Source organism: Stylophora pistillata, chromosome 3 (genome assembly GCF_964205215.1).
Source record: "Stylophora pistillata chromosome 3, jaStyPist1.2, whole genome shotgun sequence".
NCBI classification, from domain to species: domain Eukaryota; kingdom Metazoa; phylum Cnidaria; class Anthozoa; order Scleractinia; family Pocilloporidae; genus Stylophora; species Stylophora pistillata.
Window position 1 is genome coordinate 44642224 of NC_142521.1, and position 19469 is coordinate 44661692.

The 19469-nt window shown below is 38.4% G+C and overlaps 1 protein-coding gene and 1 long non-coding RNA gene across 3 annotated transcripts in view; both read right to left on the reverse strand.

The window, feature by feature from the left end:
- The window catches only part of LOC111335077 (uncharacterized), a 35650-nt gene extending 34967 nt beyond the window's left edge, over positions 1-683 (reverse strand). Inside the window, exon 1 of the mRNA XM_022940921.2 lies at positions 332-683. The gene's annotated coding sequence lies outside the window, so the exon portion shown is untranslated. The remainder of the gene's footprint in view (positions 1-331) is intronic.
- Positions 684-4017: 3334 nt separating this feature from the next.
- LOC148736326 (uncharacterized) lies at positions 4018-13277 on the reverse strand. Of its 2 annotated transcripts, none has more exons than XR_015999377.1 (3): positions 12433-13277; positions 6020-6132; positions 4018-4630 (listed from the first exon to the last, which is right to left on the reverse strand). It is a non-coding gene; the product is annotated as an uncharacterized LOC148736326 (long non-coding RNA). The 2 variants fall into 2 exon arrangements; XR_015999376.1 differs by having other exon boundaries at positions 6020-6122; positions 12433-13275.
- Positions 13278-19469: the final 6192 nt, after the last annotated feature.

Genomic DNA, 19469 nt, shown 5'->3' on the forward strand with positions numbered 1-19469 from the left:
GGAACCTACTATTCTGAACCTTCGCTTCGTTATCAAAAAAAAACTTTATTTTGATTGTATCGATAATTAATAAGTAATCTATTAGAAGCACTTCCTGACTGGGAAGTACATTTTGTGAAATAACAACAATAAATTTTTTTTTTGTTCGTAGCTTTGCGATAGCTAAAATTGTTTTTATGCTTTTACTTTCATCAAGAACGCATAAAACCACAGCTGTGTGTGAAATGAGATGAATGCCTTTCCAGTTGCGGATCAACGCCACAGTTTCCGGGATGCATGCTTTCAAAAAAATTGCAGTAGGGTATATAGAAGCAATTTGAAAGAGGCTTACCTTAGAAGAAATTTCTTGAAGCTCCTGTCTGCAAATCACACCACGGTCTTGATAGCTCGCTTGGGTATCGATGGAAAAAAGTGACTGACCAATTAATGAGCTAACAAGTAGGTTGACGCTTCTCAAATTAATTAAAATGCTCCAGCCGTGTTATGGAATGGTTGATTTAATTTCTTTTATAAACAATTAAGCGTCGCAAGCTCTGTCACGAAAGGATTCATATGTTTGTATTTGACCATGCTCGTGAACTTCTATCATCAATGAATGTATAGAAAAAAGAATGGTGCTTCTAGGAAAGAATTATCTACAAGAGAAACGTTCCAAAAGTCTTTGTTTACACTTACATCCAGCACTGCAAGGTATTATGTGCGTGCACCTCTGTGGATTTCGCAATTTTAACCCTACGGTTGTTTAGTCTTTGCGTTAATGAAACTGTGATACGTTCATGGTTTAACACGTGCCTGTCACGTTTCGTTATGTAACATCACCTTACACCCATACTGATGTCTGCCGGTCTCAATCCAACCATCTTAGAATGTTTAAAATCAATGGGGCGCGAACGATCTATTCATCAAAGGGCCAAATTAGTTTCTGCCTTAAATCACGAGGAACGCGAGGGGAAGCTTTTTTTTGTAGGTGAATACTACAACACCTTATAGTTCGTTAAGTCTTTATTGAATAATATTAACCGTTATTCCAATATCTTCATATCTGAAAGAATGGTATGACTCGCTTTTTTTTCTCGAATGAATGAAATAATCCTCGTGCTTAAATGGTTGGGTAGGGGGTATCGCAACAAGAAGGAGAGACGGTTCCGTTTGGGTAATGGTTTTTATGGCTAACGGCTATAATTTTTGCCAAATTACGGCTAACGGTTAATTATTTTTCCGTCGTGGTCTCCAGAACAAGTTTTACGGTTAATTTCTGTTGCGACTAACGGTTAAAATTTGAACATTCTCCTCTAAACGTAATCAGTTAGGTTCGAATAATACAGTGGAATCCCGAATTTCTCGAACCTCCCGATATCTCGAACCAGACCTTGTTCCCCTTTGATTTGCTTCACTTATAATTTCACCCCCGATTTCTCGAACCAATTTGCGATTCCCCTGAAGGTTCGAGAAATCGGGATTCCACTGTACTTTATTTTATATTCTTAATCTTTTCTGTTTTTCCAATCTCTATATTTGCTTTTACAACCGTTGAAAAAGCACGTGCAACCCCAATTTTTAATTTCTAAGGCAAAAACGAATTACAGCTTAAGATATACTCGAAATTTAGAAGTGCCAAGACCAAGATCTGAAATTGGCACGTCTTCTTTCAAACATAGGGCCGCCTTAGCATGGAATCTTCTCCCCCATCATATCAAGGAGTGTGCTAACTTAAGATTTTTTAAGATTAAGCTTAAGGTTAACAAGCATTTTCTAAATAGCATAAATTTTGCCAAAGGTTCCTGCTGTGTTTCAAAGAAACACGATGACTTTCTGTATTTCTAATTGTAAATTTTATGCAGTAAATGGTTTGAACCCGGGGGTAACATGTGAAGGTGTAGTCTGATCGTCCGGGTGAGTGTAGTCCTGAGAAGGACTGTTGTCGGTGGCAGTGACTGACGTTTCGACAACCTGTGCGGAAGTCATCATCAGAGTCAAGTGACTCTGATGATGACTTCCGCACAGTGTCGAAACGTCAGTCACTGCCACCGACAACAGTCCTTCTCAGGACTACACTCACCCGGACGATCAGACTACACCTTCACATGTAAATTTTATATTGTTTTGTATTTAACTTATCTTATTAGAATTGTATTTAAGAAGTAATTTCATTCTGTTTTTCCAATTTTTATTATATATTTTATTGTGATTGCATTTAATTTGTAGCTAGGCAGGTCCACATCAGGACTTCGGTCTTACCAATCTTTCTAACCTGCATTGTTAAATAAAGATGTATGTATGTATGTATATAACCATTACGTCAGTCACGCAAGCCGATAAGAAAGTGGTGCCCCACTGTCTTATTGGCATTTGTAACTCTTCATTGGAGATGAAACTGCGGTATTGAAGTCAAGTAAATAAACTGAGATCTAACTGGAGTAACAAAAGACCACCAGTGAAAGAGAAACCGGCCAAGAAAAAGAAATCAAAGAATCGGGAGCTCTAGTTCAGCAAATTATTATTCTAAATTTTGTCGTCTTTGTGGATTCAAATCAAAGGAAATGAGTACTCGCCTGTCCTGCCGTAGGTCATCTACGCCAGCTCTAAGTAACCGTGTGCTTAGAAGGCCAGCTCTGGAGAGAAAACTATCTGTCCCTGTGTTGCTAGAAGTAACTGAATCAATTGCCGATGAATCGTGGAATTACAGCCACAAGTTAGAACAATTTACCGGTGAGCAGAAACTGCCAAAAATTATCACAACACAGCAGCGAATGGCGATGAGTGGCTCGTTCGAAGACACAACAAAGTGGAGCTCTGAACATGATAAGCAGTGCTTTAAGCTAGGAAAAATTGCCCAAAAGAAACTAGTACATGGGGAAGAAAGTCTTCCCAGAAATATTTGTCCAAGATCCAAACTTTGTATTAATTTTGAACATGAGGGACATGGTGGAATTTACAGTTCGCTCCCAAAGGTGTCTTCATTCTTTAATGGAAAATCGATGGCATTTAAACAGTTTATTGAAAATGCAGAGGAGAACTATGATAGCCACAAGGAAAAAGCTAATCTACTGCATAAATGGATTATTCGCCAAAGAACTGAATGACTCACATACCGCGAAGAGGATAGACTATCTAATTGCTTCATGCGATGTGCATAGAACATAGGTCTTAATTTGCTTGAGCATTTTCGTGATAAAATGGACTTAAAGCCGGACTGCAAGCAAACTTTTTAGCCTCGTTAAGAAATATCAAGGAATTTAAGAATTGACGCTTGAGAGAGACGCACGTCTGTCGAAAGTTGAAAGTTGCTTTTACTGGCGCGTGCTCTTAATCCTCTGTTTGTGGCAGGTTTAGTTTAGAATGCGACGGCAAGGCCTTTCCAGTTCATTAGATGCGCGCCAGTAGTAATTGTATTTTATTCTTCTTCCGGTCACTGGTTGCGTCATAGAAAACGTCTGTGGACCGGCTTTCTTATACGTAAACCTTTTGGACTTCCATGTGAGCCCAAGAGATAGTCTTTTAAAGGTACGATTCAGTGAAGAAAGGATCGCTTGCCTCAGATAAAAAATTTGACACTAAACTAATAAACGTTTGCACGTTTGAACACACGCGCGTGCGATTATATAAGAGGTCATTCTTTACCTTGCCGTTCAGTGACTTGTTCTTTTCTATTGACAACAAACCAGTTTTAATGCTTAATTGTAAGATGTATTGTATCATTTCATTTTATGCTCACGTGAAGTTACATAACATGTAGTTCTAGCTATTCAAAACGTTCAACAGATTAATTTGTGTTCCATCGGCCGTGGAAGCCCCGATTTCGTTTTTCTGCTCGTCGTGTTTGGTGGGTTCCTCCTTGATGGACTACCCTCACGTTTCAAACTCTTTTGGTCTGACCTCCTTTTCAAACTGGTCCTAAATCTCGACTTAATGCTACACTATACTTCTTATTGTTCGATATCACCTTATACAAAGACAATTATTTCTCTTTTGAATACTAGTGTAACCAGAAGAACTGTGATAAGGGTAAAGATTAGCCGGCCAAAGTATTTTCTCTGTAAAACGTTCACATCAAATATTCAAAACGCCGGTGAAGTGGCAATGCTTCTATCGAACAGTTGTCTTGAAAAAATTACATTGACTAAGAATCGAAGATCAAACGCGCCTAGAAGAATACATAACTACCTTGAATTCAAAGTCTTGGTTTACTTTTCTATTGAAAATTTAACGCTGAGCAGTGCTGAAATATTTTGATGCGAAAAGGTGCTTGTGAAACTTTCAGACAGATAATGGAACATGTATTGTTTTTAATATTATTGCCTCCTACACTAGAGCTTGGATGGAGTCTTTCTAGACTTAGTTATCAACTGCATCTGGATGATTCGGATGCTACTTAGACTATGTCAATTTATAATAAACGTAACAAAAGACTTCTTATATGCACGTGTAGTTTTGTAATCATTGTCAACACTGGAAACCTCCATGTCACGATCACATGCACTTTCTCTTACGTAACTTCGACGTAATGACCCATAACAACAAAAAGTGCGCACCCAAGAGAACGTTTTGCGGTGAAGCTGTATTGTTCGAGTCTGGACAGCAATGACATCTGACATCAACAGTGACTGTACAGGTTTAAGAAAAACATTCTCTGTTGGAAAAAATGCAGTTAAGAATCATTTTAAAACAGAAGATTCATTGAAACAGCACAGAAACAGGCACTATGTCATCATAGTTCACAAGTGTAGCCAGTTTGCAACACTTTTGTGGTTCATATGGTTTTCACAATTAGAGCTCTATGGGTTTCTCTGGCAAATCAGAGTTCAGATTATGTGATTTCAGACGTTTTATCGGGTTTAATCTTTCTGTACTGGGGGAAAGCAGGACCTGGGGGAAAAAAGGCTTTGCGTGACGAGACCAAAAACGGTTGCCGAAGAGACAAATCGTCAATTTGAACATAAAAATGAAATTGTCAACCAATTTCAGTTAAAGTTAAGAGAGGTGTTAAATTTAAAAACTGTCTGTATTGCTCTTAAGAAGAACTCCGAGGAATAATCTGCCAGCGATTTTGAACGTGGTAGCCTGCACAATTAAAACTGACTCAAGTGTAAAGTAATTCCTAAATGGATCTGAATGCGAGCATCTTGTTTGCAATAGTGAGATAGTTATATAAGTAAGTGTCTATTTTTTTTATTTCTATGTGGTAAGCTTGTGGTATGCTCGCAATCCATAAAAAAATAAATGAAAGGACCTGAAACGGTTGCACAACTCTACAGAAAGACTTAATTAATTTCTCGTATAAAACATCTCAATAAAAAAATTCAAACGAGTCTATCTATAATACAGGGGGTCTTAGTCTCCTTTCTCTTGCTTAACCTACGCGCTAGGCTGCACAATTCGAGCTAGTAATTATGGCTTACAGAAAGAACAATTTTTCATTTTGTTAAGGAAATTTTAATTCACAATTATACGATACGTCGAACTATGTGATAACGATTCTTGAACCTTGTGCTAATCTACCACCTGATGCCATTCATACATCAAGCCATCAGATGCAACTTAAAAAAAATTAGCCACAAACTCGAGATTCTTCTGTTTTCGTTCCTCCCCTCATTTGAACATTACACCATCTGGAACAACTTTTTCATATTCAAACCAACTGCAGAATGAAAGAATGTCTTAAGACCACAAGCATTCTATGTCAACCTTTCCTCAATAGGCACACAGTGAGCGGCTTCCATCACAAGTAAGCATTGCTCTCGATAATTGTACATAAGTCTGCAATTTCTGAAGGAAATAAAATCACCGTTTTTTTTTTAACAAAAGGGACACATGCTTGCACAGCTTTTTCAACACTACCTTAGTGATATTACCCATACTGCAATTATCTTTACAAAGGCTTTAAAAGTTTCTAGAAATATTGAAACGCGAAAGCCACAGAACATGAATTGACCCTCCCCCGAGGCTGTAAAACCATGTTCTTCTATTTCGATACTTTGCACGTGCTTCATGAAAGTTCTAAAAATAGGACTGAGCTTACCTGTCTCTTATTTCGCAGGCCATCTGGTGCAAATTAAAATTACCAGCTGGTAACTCAGAATCCCTCTGTATGTATCATTCACTTCTGCTGAACATCAAAATTTCTGCAAACAACTAGACATGTCATCATGAGCGAATCGCAATGGGCAATTTTGGTAGTGAAATGCACCTGTTATTTCCACATACTAATTAAATAATGCCTTCCGAAAGCTCAGGATAGATGAGAGCTAAAGCCCGCCCGTCAGCATTCAAGATTTTTGTAAACTGGAAAAGCGCTCAATAGCTTTAACCGCCGTACTTAATTCGCGAACTTAGGTTTAAAAGGGCTGCAGTCATCGACAGAGTCATAGAGGGCGATGGAACGGGTTTTGAACTATTCAGTCTTGCTTAGCATTTACGGAGCGTTTAATGTACTATTTTTGCCGTAAGTAATTCAAGTTGTAGAATCTCAGCTTTTGACAATTACTAGAAGAAGACAAGTCTTGATAAGAACTTGGAATTTAAACTGTCACGTGCAGCAATTCGCCCTTAGCACGAGCTGATACGTGATCGGTGAACGGGTGACATGCAGTCATTTTTTATGATATAACAAGTCAAGGCTAACGGTAATTACGACTGACGCATAACATTTGATAACATAGGAACAAGACTACACCATTGCACCGTATTCATTAACAGAAGAACTTAGCAATAGACAGATAACTCAGAAAACGAGCGGAACTCTCTCTTTCCATTTGAAGAATTCCAGCAATCAAAAATTCTACTGAATCAAGACATATTATAGAAAATGGACGCATTGAGCCTGTCCTTCCGCAGGTCATCTGCGCCCGAGCTGAACAATTTTTTGCCAAGGAGGCCAACACTAGAAAGAAAGCTTACTTCTCCAGCAGTATTAGAAACATCAGAAACACGCTTGCGCAGTCACAGCCACCAATTTGAAAAGTGCATCGGCTTACAACTTCCAGATATTGTCATGACAAAACAACCAAGAATACCGAAGAGCGCACGGATAGGAGACATAACACGGAGTTGCAAAGACGACGAACTCGTGAAGTTAGACATCGTCGCCTCAAAAAAACGGTTATGTGAAGGAGCAAATCTTTCTAATGGAGCCATTCGTAAAACAAAACTGTCTGTAGATTTTCAAAGTCGATACAAAGTGACCGATGGAGTGTGCACAGCTCTCCCGTTAGCATCATCCAGGTATCAGCAAAAATCAAAGGCAATTCAACAGTTTATTGGAAATTCAGAAAAAAACTATGACAGTCACAAGGAAAAGGCCATTTTGCTACAAAACTGGATTATTAGCCAACGAACTGATTGAAAGAGAACTAAAGTAAAACTGAAGAGCAAGTGATTAAGAATAAAGAAGGAGGTACGTTGGGAGGGCTTTGTTTGAGCTCGGATGCCCGGATTTCTCCTCTAGTATAAGACAGTCTTATTTTCAACTCGTATAAAGCTATGTCCTCTTTGGTGTGTAAGCAGGTAAACAGACTTGGATTGTTATCTTTTTCCTTAACTCACATTAATTTTTTTTTTTGTCAATAACATTATTGTGCCTTAAATAAATGATCACTGTAACGGTTAAGTGTTTGAGGTTTGTTACTAAAGGATGATTTACAAGAGTCAGTTTTTCATCGAGAAATTTAGCGAACAGCTACCCAGTATTGAACGCTAGACAGTTATCAAAGTGCATCATGAATTATGCTCATCAAGAGTGTCGAGACTGAAAAAGTCTTTCACGCACGTGTGCACGTGCACTTACATAATCTGTTATTAATTTTGTACCATGCCCAAACATATTGTGTTTCTTTAGAGACAGCTCGTAAACGGAAACTGAATAGTCTGAATAGTAAATACTACAGTTGCGAAATCTTGATGTTTCTAAAAATAGTGAATTAAAAGTTACGGGGGAATGCACTTTTTATTGCTATGCAAAATAACCCCGAAACCTATGAGGGATTTGGATGCAAAAGTTCAAATGCATTTTATGGTACACATGAAGATTTCCTAAATAATGATCACTTTATAATAGTTTCCCTAGAATTATTACAATATGCTGCACAATTTGGAAGGGTCATTCGAAAAGGTTTAGCCTTTGTCTGCAAAAATCCCTTTCTTGACTCTGCTCAGGAAGTAATAAGTTTGAACCCAAGAGCAAGTCCCAGGATGAATGTTCGATTGGGCTTTTAATTTGCTCTCTATGCTCTCTTAACGGGCTTCACTGTTTGACTTAAGTGTGCTGTTCCAATAAAATGAAAAAATAGTTGAATTAAGATATTTGGGAGTTCTTGTTGATTGATTCTAGAATTCGATGTTTCTCTAGCTGTCACCTCAGATGTTTAGTAATTCCTGTACCCGTCGATTTGAATACAAGCATCTTGTTTGTACTCGTTATAAAACAAAATATATTTTATTGCTTTCATGTGAATGTTATCCCATCTGGGGCCAGTTTCTCATGTTTAGACCAATCATAAAATACAAGAATAGCCTTAGATCAAAATCATCTTATTTCATCTTGTACCCAGTAGGCACAGACTCTAAGTGGCTGCTATCACAGGAAAGCATCGCTTGTTATCATACAATAATTGAGCGTAACTTACTAATTTCTACAATAGCAAGTGATTTTGTCTAAAACAAAGAGACACTGTACTGTCCCACATGCATACAAGTTTAATGGTTTGCGACCTCTCCACCAACTCAAATGTCTGTGCTACTCTGGTATTTCTGTACTCTCTAAAGTGGCCCAACTGTATATGCCATTGCATTAGACTCTAATGGGTTTAATGTTCGAGTAGGTCTTACTGTATGCGCTCTCTAAACTGGCTTAACTGTCTGTGCTATGAAAATATTTTGGGTGTTCTTGTTGATACACTCTAAATTTCGATGTTTTCATCGTTTCATTATTTTAAGCACTTTATTGGCATGAGGCTTTTGGACTTTTAATAGGGTAAGGTTCGCATCTGTGAATGTTTTTTTAAACCTTGACGTTATGATTGTTTACTACCCAGTCGGATGTGCCTCTATTTCGCGGCGCATGGAGCACATATGCGATGTTAGCTACCAAAGATAAACAAAAAAAAAAAAAAATACGCCCTAAAAAAAATTGTTTAAAAATTATATTTCTCTTTCCTTCGTAGGTTCTAGCTAAGAACCAGAAACGCTTGCATAACTCTAGCATACAAAAATACTCAATTAATTTTTTGATCCCATTTCAATTAATCGCCTCGTTTTAATGTTACCCTATCTGAAACCATTTTTTTGTGTTTAGGCCAGTATCATTTTATTTCATGATCAGCTCTTACCCAACAGGCATTGACTGCCTCATGATAATTGTGTATAACTTTACAATTACTAAGATCGCAAATAATTTTGATTAAAAGAAAAAGGGACATTCGAATGCAGAACTTTTTCAACACTACAATAGTGTTATGAAAATTACTACGATGATCTTTAGAGCAGCTTCTGGAAATAGTTTTCTCTTGACCCATAAAAGTCACAGAAATTGAATTGATAATCCCTCGAGGCAAAAATTCATGTCCACCGATTGCTATATGATTGCACGTGCTTCGTGAACGTTCTAAAAATAGGACTGAGTCGACGGGTCTCCCGTTTCATCTAGGTTTTATAAGCCATCTAGTACAGTTTAAAACTACACAGTAACTCAGAATCCTTCTACTTTTATCACCCACCACTGTTGACAATCGACATATCTGAAAACAAACGGCCTCTATGAGCACATTTCGACAGCGAAATTCACCTGTTATTTCCACATGCAAGTTTACTTAATGCCTCCGCTCACAGAAGACTCAGAGGATATCAGAGCTAGCCAATGTAGCTGTTAAGATTTTTGTAAAGGGAAAGCGCTCAGTAGCTTTAGCTGCCGCATGCAAATCACGAACTTCGGTATAGAGGGCTGCAGTAATCGAAAGAGTCGTGCATTGTTAGGGAACGGATTTTTAACTCATTTCTTGCCTTTTAGCATTTTCAAATGTACTGTTTTCTTATCAACTCAATTTGTAAATGCTCAGCTTTTAATAGTACTATTAAGTGGACAAATCCTGATAAGAAATTGGAATATAATCTGTCAGGTGCAACAATTTGTCTTTAACACGAGCTTGTAGATTGTGGAACTCGTTGCCTCTTTCAATACGTAAGAGTTCTTCAGTTGACATTTTTAAAAGCGTTTTGAAAACTTATCTTTTTAAAATGTCTGTTAGTAAATGTCAGTAAATGTAGTTTGTTTATAATTTATTTTTATTTGTTGTAAAGCGCCACGGGCAATTTACTGGAGTTGTGCGCTATAGAAATACTCTTTATTATTATTATTATTATTATTATATAAGATCAGCGACTGGGTGGCATGCGGTCATTTTCATGGTACAACAATGACCTAAGGCAGTTACGATTGACGCATATATTTGACATTAACAAGGACAACACTATACTGTAGTGCCGCATGCGTTGACAGAAGGACTTAGCGAGAGACAGAAAACTCACGCGACAAACTGAACGCACTCTATCCCCGTCTAAAAGTTGTCAGCTATTCAAAGTCTGCTGGATCAATATCATTTCGACAACATGGATACATTAAGCCTGTCCTTCCGCAGATCATCTGCGCCAGAGCTGAATAAGCGTCTGCCTAAGAGGTCGACACTAGAAAGAAAACTAAGTTCCCCAGGATCATTGGGAAAATCAGACACAATCCCTTGCATTTACAACCACCAATTTGAAAAGTGCATCGGTGTACAACTTCCAGATATTTTCACGATAAAACAACAAAGAATGGCGGGGAGCGCATGGATAGGAGACACCACACGGAGTTGCAAAGACGACGAACCCGTAAAGTTAGACTTTATCGTCTCTAAAAGACAGTTTGGCGAAGGAGGAAATCCTTCTAAGAGCGGGATTCGTAAAACGAAACTATCTGTTGATTTTCAAAGTCGATACAAGGTGACCGATAGAGTGTGTACAGCTCTCCCATCAGCATCATCCAGCTATCAAAAAAAATCGAAGGACATTCAACGGTTTATTGACAATTCAGAAAAAGGCTATGACATTCATAAGGAAAAGGCTATTTTGCTACAAAACTGGATTGTTAGCCAAAGAATTGAATGAATGAAGAACTAAAGAGGAACTGAGTGAGCTACTGTTTGAGAATAGAAAAGGAAGTACTTTTGAAGGGCTTTGGTTGAGCTCTGATTCCCAGATTTATTCTCTGGTCTATAACAGTGTTAATTTCATCTTGTATAAAGTTATGTTCAATTTTGTGTGTGCGCATAACTAAACAGGTGAACAGAATTGAAATGAAATCTTATTTCTGGTTTATTTCACTTTAGTATAAATTCCTCAGATTTCAAAATCATCATGAGCATAAAAATGCCGAAGGCAAATGATCGTGCGGTTAAATTTTTGAGGTTTGTTTTACTTCTTTCATCGAAAGTGTATTATTACCTACGCTTTTCAAGAGTTTTGAGAAAAAGTCTTTCACGTTCGTATGCACGTGTGCTTATATAATCTGTAGTTAATTGTTTATCATGCCCTGAGGTACTATACTTTTTGCAGACAGTTTGCATAGTAATTGTCACACCTTGAAGACTTAGGCATTGCTCAGTCGTTCGATGCTCGTGAAATTATATTTGAAGTGATCCTTTGTGGATCCAACGCACCCATTTGGTTCTAAATAATACGGTTGCGAAATCTTTCGGTTTCTAAAAAAATCAAGATTTCGGATTGAAAGTTACTAAGGAAGTTTTCTCGTTACTAAAACCTATCTATAACTTAACAGGGATTTGAACGTAGTAGTTCAAGAACAAAGTTATGGTACGCATGGAAATAAACTAAATACACGATCACTTTATAGTAGTTTGACTCCAATTATTACAATATCGTACCGTAACAGTTTACGATGGTTATTAAAAGAGGTTTAGCCGTCGTCTGGAGCAAAAATGCTTTCTCTACTATACTCATGAAGCAACTACTTTGTGCCGAGGCGTAACGTAAATCTAATCAAATTTTCAGATTAATTGGTCATCGGAGGGTATTACGACTGAACAGAATTATTGTTGTCAGCGATAGCAAGTGGCGATTTCAAACCGGGGATAAAGTCATCAACAGATTGAAGGGACTCAGTCGTCCGTTCAGTTTATCCGGCGAAAAGTCAATCACCCTTAACAACAATTTTTCTTTGTAAATATATATAATAAGAAGGATGGTAAATTTCGAGCTGGGTAAAGAAATAGAGAAAGATGTTGTTCGTCTTGTCACCAGCGTGGGACAAGGAAAAAATTGAGTCCCCTTGAGGAATGGAACGTTAGACGGTTTGACAATGACTCTATGGAGAGCAAGCAAGGCCCATTGCGAAGTAATGGCCAACAGTTATTCAAAACAATAATATCACGTAAACAAACTTACAACGCGACGAAAGCATGAACAATCTGAACCTAAACGGTTTTGTGGCGTTTCTAGACTTTGCTTCCATCCATCCATCCGGTTCTAGTATAATGTGGTCTTTGGAGTAGAAGTTCCATACGCACAAGATAAATCAATAACCAGACAGTCTATACACAAACGCAAATTTTGCTCATTAAAAGGAATAAAAGGTTAATCTATTTTTCATCGTATTGTTTCAATATCGCGTTTGTTTAGCGACAATATCGAAGAAATGGCGTGTTTAACGTCGTACCAATAAAAATATATAAATTTAAGTTAGCGCCGACGAAGATTGATGACTACGTGCAATTCCTAAGTTTCCCAGAGTTCCGCGTAGCGCACTAATACAAATTTAAGTTATTTTTTCACTGTTATTTTTTTTTTTTTTTTTTCACGCGCTCGATAGACTTCGCCGAAAAGGAGGAACTGTTCGTAGTCTAATGTAGGTTAACGTTAAATATTAGTTACATTTGAGATAAATTGCTTTTACCACCAAACAAGGCTTATAGACTATATTCATGCCCTATTCGTGTTTTGAAATGTGCAAAGAGCATACTCGCTTCACCACTAGCTGGGCTTATCAACCTCTCTGTTCAAGGTGGAAAATATCCTTCCAAGCTAAAACATGCAAAAGTTATCCAGGTATACAAGGGCGACGATGAGACCGACCCTAACAACTACCGTCCTATTTCACTACTCTCCGTCTCCAATAGAATCTTTGAAAAGGTTATGTACAACCAATTGAAATCATACATCGAATATAATGAACTATTATTTGAAGCCCAGCATGGCTTCAGAGAGAAATTTTCCCCTTAACATACAATTTTGGACATAGTATGTGAATACAGTACAAACTAATATGGACACGGAAATATTCACATGTGGCATTTGTCTCGATTTTAAAAAAGCGTTTGATACTGTCAATCACACGATTTTACTTGATAAATTGCACCATTATGGGATAAGAGGTATTGCGCATGAGTGGTTCTCGTCGTACTTGGCTAATCGAACGCAAACACTGCATCTTGATAATGAACATATTTCATCTAAGAAAAACTCGGTAAATGGAGTTCCACAAGGGTCTGTTTTAGGCCCCTTACTCTTCTTATTTATATTAATGATATTTACCTTTGTAGCAATAAACTTGGCTTTTATCTGTTTGCTGATGACACAAACCTGCTAGCTGCTATATGCTGACAAGGATTTGAAATCCCTGGAGACCGTAGTTAATTATTAGCTAAAAGATGTTTGTGACTGGCTTAATGCTGATAAACTAACCATTAACGCAAAGAAAACAAATTTTGTCATTTTTAGGCCAGCACAAAAACGAATTAATCAACAGCTTTGTATCAGAATTCCGGATAATAACAACAATGGATTCACACTTCTTGAATGCAAAGATTATGTAAAATTTTTGGGTGTACTAATCGACAAGAACTTAACCTGGAGGCCTCATATTGATCATATTGCTTCGAAGATTAGCAAAATAGTCGGCATAATTGCTAGGCTTAGACATCATGTACCTTTGAATAACCTTCTTCAAATTTACCGTTCGCTGATTTTTCCCTACACGCTCTACGGTATAGCTGCTTGGGGTCAAGCAGCTCACAGTGATTTAAAAAAGATTCTCACCTTACAAAAGCGTGCACTCCGTTTGATTTTCTTCTCTAGCAAAATATATCATGCTATCCCTCTATTTATAACTTCGAGTATCCTACCCATTAATATGTTTTATTTTGAAACCGTTTCTGCCATAATACATGTTTCTACTAGCTTCATACCTGGGAATATATGTGAACCTTTTATTAATTAATCTGACGTCCATACATATAATACGCGTTTCTCTTCCACAGAGGATTTTTATGTACAGAAATCTGGATTGCATGCGAAATTGAAGTCTTTCTCTGCGTTTGGTACGAGGCTATGGAACTGTCTAAGCCCTGACTTGCGTAAGCTCACGAAAAGAGCATTTAAAAGGAATTCATAAGTTGCTTTTGACCATACTTGGGATTGAGGACTATTGTGTTGACGCCTATTCCCTAATATTGAAATTCAATACCAATGATTATCGAATATTATAACTGCAGTACTTCGCTCACATTCATATGTCACAATTCTCTCCTCTCTACTTTTCAGTCTGTTCTGCCTGTATTTGATTATTATGTCTTGTTTCAACTCACTAGTAATTTTATTATATTTAATTTGTATGACAACTGTACGTATCTTTTAGCTTATAATGTAGTAAACTAATCTATAGTTTATAATTGCAGTAATAGTTTAGCAGCGATGAAATCTCTTTAGCTTACAATGTTCAGTATTTACTTATTTATTACTTTTACCCGCCAAGACTAGCTAATGCTATATGCGGGTTGAGTAAATTGGCTGTTAACGCTCCATGAAATAATAACAAAAAAACAGAATAAACAGTATAAAACAGTATAAACAGTATAAATTGGACATCTGGAAGTCTTTGCTGCGATTATGTCATAAACTGCTGCTTACACTAGAAAAAAAACTAGGTAAAAAAATTTCCAGTTGGTGCATGAGATGTTCTCGCGTAGATTCGATAACTGCATGTTGAATCTAAAATATTCGACTCTAAAGTCCCTTAAAAATTGCGTCTGCTCATTGTCATGAAGCAGTTAAAACAACGTAGTTTCAAAGCGATTTATTCTACAGTTGTGCTAGATAAAGAGTACGCAAGTGACCAAAGCAACATGAACAGCTTGAATTGAAAGATCCGCAGTCACATAAGGAAAAGACTTTTGAAGTTTGTCCTAAGAACATCTTCTAGTATACACAGTGGTGTGGAATTCGATATTGCGCCTACTTTTCATTATAATGGCTCTCGAAAGATAAGAAGGAAGTGGTAAGAATCCAGCAGTGGAAGCCGGAAACTACGATTCTAATCATGAGAGTTGTAGCGCTTCATGGAAGAGCAATCACAGATAATACAATGAGGTGACAGTAGAACACTATACAACTAATTTCTAATAAGTAGCCACTCTTTAGGACGGCGGAACCAAAGAACAAAACAAAACTAAACACCGATATCACAGCTCCTCTTAGATTGTGTTTTTTTTTTTCTGTGTATATCGCCAGTCGAAGTCACATTGCTGATTTGAATACCGGGGCTAAACAGAAACCTAAAATGGACAGAAACTTGTCACATCGTCGATCATTTATCTCTGGACCAAGCAATTGTCCGCAGAGAAGGCCAGATAGAGTTAAAAGAGTCAGTGCTCCAACCGTGTTCGACAGAACAGAAACAGATTCTCCTTCCAGCGGGGTTTCCAGCGTAGCCAACCATCAGTTTGAGAAGTGGACTGATGAATGCAAACTGCCAAACATTACTACACCTCGACATGGAATAGTTGCTCTTCCTCTTATTCCTGCGCAGAGTGACGAAACTACGCGAAAATGCCAGGATAACAAACAGCCCATGTTAGCTATGACAGGTCCACCAAAATTTCTACGTAGGCATGGCACTCTTCCCAATACTACTATTAGCCTGGAAGCTAAACTGCCTATGAACTCTGATCCGACTGCTTGGAGTGTTGCGAGGGAAGACTGGAGATCGCGGAACTGTGCGAGCAAAACACACTTGAATTTACATATATCTCGTCCAAAAGAAGTAGTTTGTAAAAGAGCTAGTCTCCCTAATATCCCTGAATTTAACGCAAAAATTTTCGGAACCTTCAAAGGCCACCAGTGCCAGGAATATGGAGAACACGCATCAACCGCAAAGTGGCACACAAATGCGAAAGCGCTGCAAAAGTTTCTAGAAAATGCTGATGAAAGTTATGACAGAAGCAAAGAGAAGGCCATTCTTCTGCATAACTGGATGCTCCAACAGAGGCCATCAAGTGAATGAAAGTTTAACACAAAAAAGCATTTTATTCCTTCTATAGCTTTCTTCAATTTGCTTTATACAAAATTCATTGCACCCTTAATTCATATCTTAAATCATCAGAAAATCAATGGAACTTATGTTCTAATAAAAAGTAGCTAGCGTTCTAATAAGTTGTTTCAGTCCTTGTTGAGCAAACTTAGTGATATTGTACCTGCCTGAGTGCATATTTTACAGCCAGAAGCAGACAGAATGGGAGAAGAGATGGATTCAGAACGATAAATGAGTCAGTTCAAATCTTTGAAATTGCACTCGGGCACTGAGCCTAGAATCAATTGCAACATGTACCTCGCTTGCATTTTATGACAAACAAAGTCCTTAGTATGTTAAATACCGTGCATTAGTTTAACCACAAACACCACCCATTTTTTATTAACATAACAATCAGTTAGCTGAGACAAAAGAGCAGCTGACTTTCTCTTGGCTGCGCGTGAGTTAAGTTCAGTCCACCGTCCGCTGCTGGGCTTTTAAGACCTGGTACGTACGGCATATATTTCAGCTTACATCATGTTAACTCGCTCTAGAACAGGATCGTAAGCTATCTTTAGTGAGCATCCCTTGTCTACACAGCCATCTAAAAATCTATTGTTCGTAGTAACAAATAACATTTACAAAGCTTACGGGTGACCTTGTGATGATGTTTATCAACACTCACGCATGATTTCACCAATCAGTCAAGCAAACTTTACAGTACTAATCAGCTGAAACATTCATCTATCATTTGCTTGAAACTTCCCACTCCTGTTCTCGCTTTTTCACATCTGAAAAAACCAGAACAGGAGTGAAAACCGATTTAAAACTGAGATCAACGGCTTCCTGGCCATCTCCCAAAACTCAGGTGGCGTTGTTTTGCAAAAAAACTCTCCAGTCAAAACAATCAATTAAACGAATACACTTTTCTACGTGATAAATCACGTTTAGTAGACATTTTTGTTGCTATTGTTACTCTTAAAGTGCAATCTTATCGGAAAAACTCATCGCACTCAAATTTGTCATCCCTAATTTCAGTTTCATAATGATTGCGATTATGCGAGCCCAGTGTTTAAAATCAGAAGAACTTTTAAAGAATTGAATAATTTTTATCCACTGGAAATGACTCGTTCGTCAACTGGATGACGAGGACATAATGAATACATAATGAATGATTGTTGTCAGTAGAATGTTTTTATTCCAGTTCGTGTGAAATGATCGGTTGGTTTTGCCGTGATGTTATTGGCTGTAAGACTCAAGTGACGTAAGTCGGTCGTGATTGGTCTGTTTCGATCTGTCGATAAAGTTAGGTCGTTCTTTTTCGGTCGTTTGTGATGTTTATGTCGTGAATGAATCGTTTGTATGGAGCGGGTAGTTGTTGACATCTGTTTAGGGGAGTCTGTTCTAAGTTAGTAAACCAGCTTTCCAGAGTAAGTCGTTGAAAATAGTCAGTGCTGTAGGTTAGGCATTGCGCAGAGTCTCAGTCAATGTTGTGGTTGGTAAGTCGATGGTGTTCAGCAATATGATTGCTGACATCACCTTTCCTCGTCGCCCGTCTGTGTTCAGTCAGTCTTGTTGTGAGGTTTCTGCCAGTCTCACCGATGTAGGAGGCTTGGCAGTCGGAACAATTGATCTTATAAAGCGTTCCCTGTCTGTTCCTCGGTTCGTCTTTGTCTTTAACGTTGGTTAGTAACTGACGTAGTGTGGTGATGGGTTTGTGGGCGACGCGGATATTGAAGGGTAGTAAGATGCGCGAGATGTTTTCAGACATGCCTTTTATGTACGGTATGGTTGCTGTAGTCGTAGGGGTTGCGGTGTCGTTTGTTTCGGTAGTGATAGTGGGTCGGTGAGTGTTTCGTCGGATGAAGTCGTTGTTGTAGTTGCTCTTTTTACAAACACGGTGAAGGTATCTGTTCTCGTCGGATAAGCTGTCTGTCGAGTCGCATACTAGTTGTGCGCGTCGTGTTAGAGTTCTGATAGTTGTAGCTTTGTGTGATGTAGGGTTGTAGGATGACTCGTCTAGTAATCTGTCGGTGTGTGTCGGTTTCCTGTAAACTGTCGTCCGTAATGAGTTGTCGTTGTGGCTTACTAGGCAGTCTAGAAAAGGAAGTTTGCCATTTTCTTCGACTTCTCTGGTAAACTGTATGTCAGTGTCTTGTTCATTAAGGTGGTGGTGGAATGCGTCAATTTCGTCGTGTCGAACGGCGGTGAAGGTGTCGTCAACGTAACGTAACCAAAGCGGTATCGTTTGTCGGCAAGTCGAAAGAGCGCGTTCCTCGATGTTCTGCATCACAATTTCTGCTATAACAACAGAAACTGGAGACCCCATGGCAGTGCCGTGTAACTGTTTGTAGTGTTTACCGTTGTACTGAAAGTAAGTAGACCTTAGGCAAATGTTTAGCAAGTCCATAATGTCGTCTGTCGGTAGCGGTAGTGGGTCGGTAGATTGTCGGATTGCAGTCTCAGTGCATTGTAATGCCAATTGAAGTGGAATACTTGTGAACAGTGATTTCACATCAAATGACACTAGTTTGTAGTCGTCAGGTATCTGAACAGTCTTGGTAGCGTTGATGAAGTCTTCAGTGGATTGTAGTTTATGTCTGGATTTGTCGGTTAGCGGTTGTAGTATTGTCGTCAGGTACTTGGATAGTTGGTATGTGGGAGAGCCACAGAAAGAAACAATAGGTCGCATCGGGAAACCAGGTTTTTGTAGTTTCGGCAAACCGTAGAGTTTCGGTGGCTGTGGTACCGAGCACCTTAGTCGATAGTACCGTTGGGTGTCAAAGGCGTTCGTTTTCTTGAGTGTCAGTAGTTTACTGTTGAGTTTACGTTGAAGTGCAGGAGTTGGGTCACGTTTGAGTTCTTCGTAGGTTCGTTTGTCGTTAACTAGTGCGTCCATTTTGTCGTGATATTCAGTTTTTTCCATAACAACAGTAACTCGTCCTTTGTCGGCTGGTAGGATGACTATGTTCTCGTCGTTTCTCAGTCGTTTCAGTGCGCGTTGTTCGTCTTTAGTCAAGTTGCTCTCATGTAGTGACGTTGATTGTATAGACCATTAACCATAGTCTATTAATAGACCAGTCGTCTATTAATGAGTAATTTTTGAAGTGTCCCCACCTTCATATTCATTTGGTTTTTC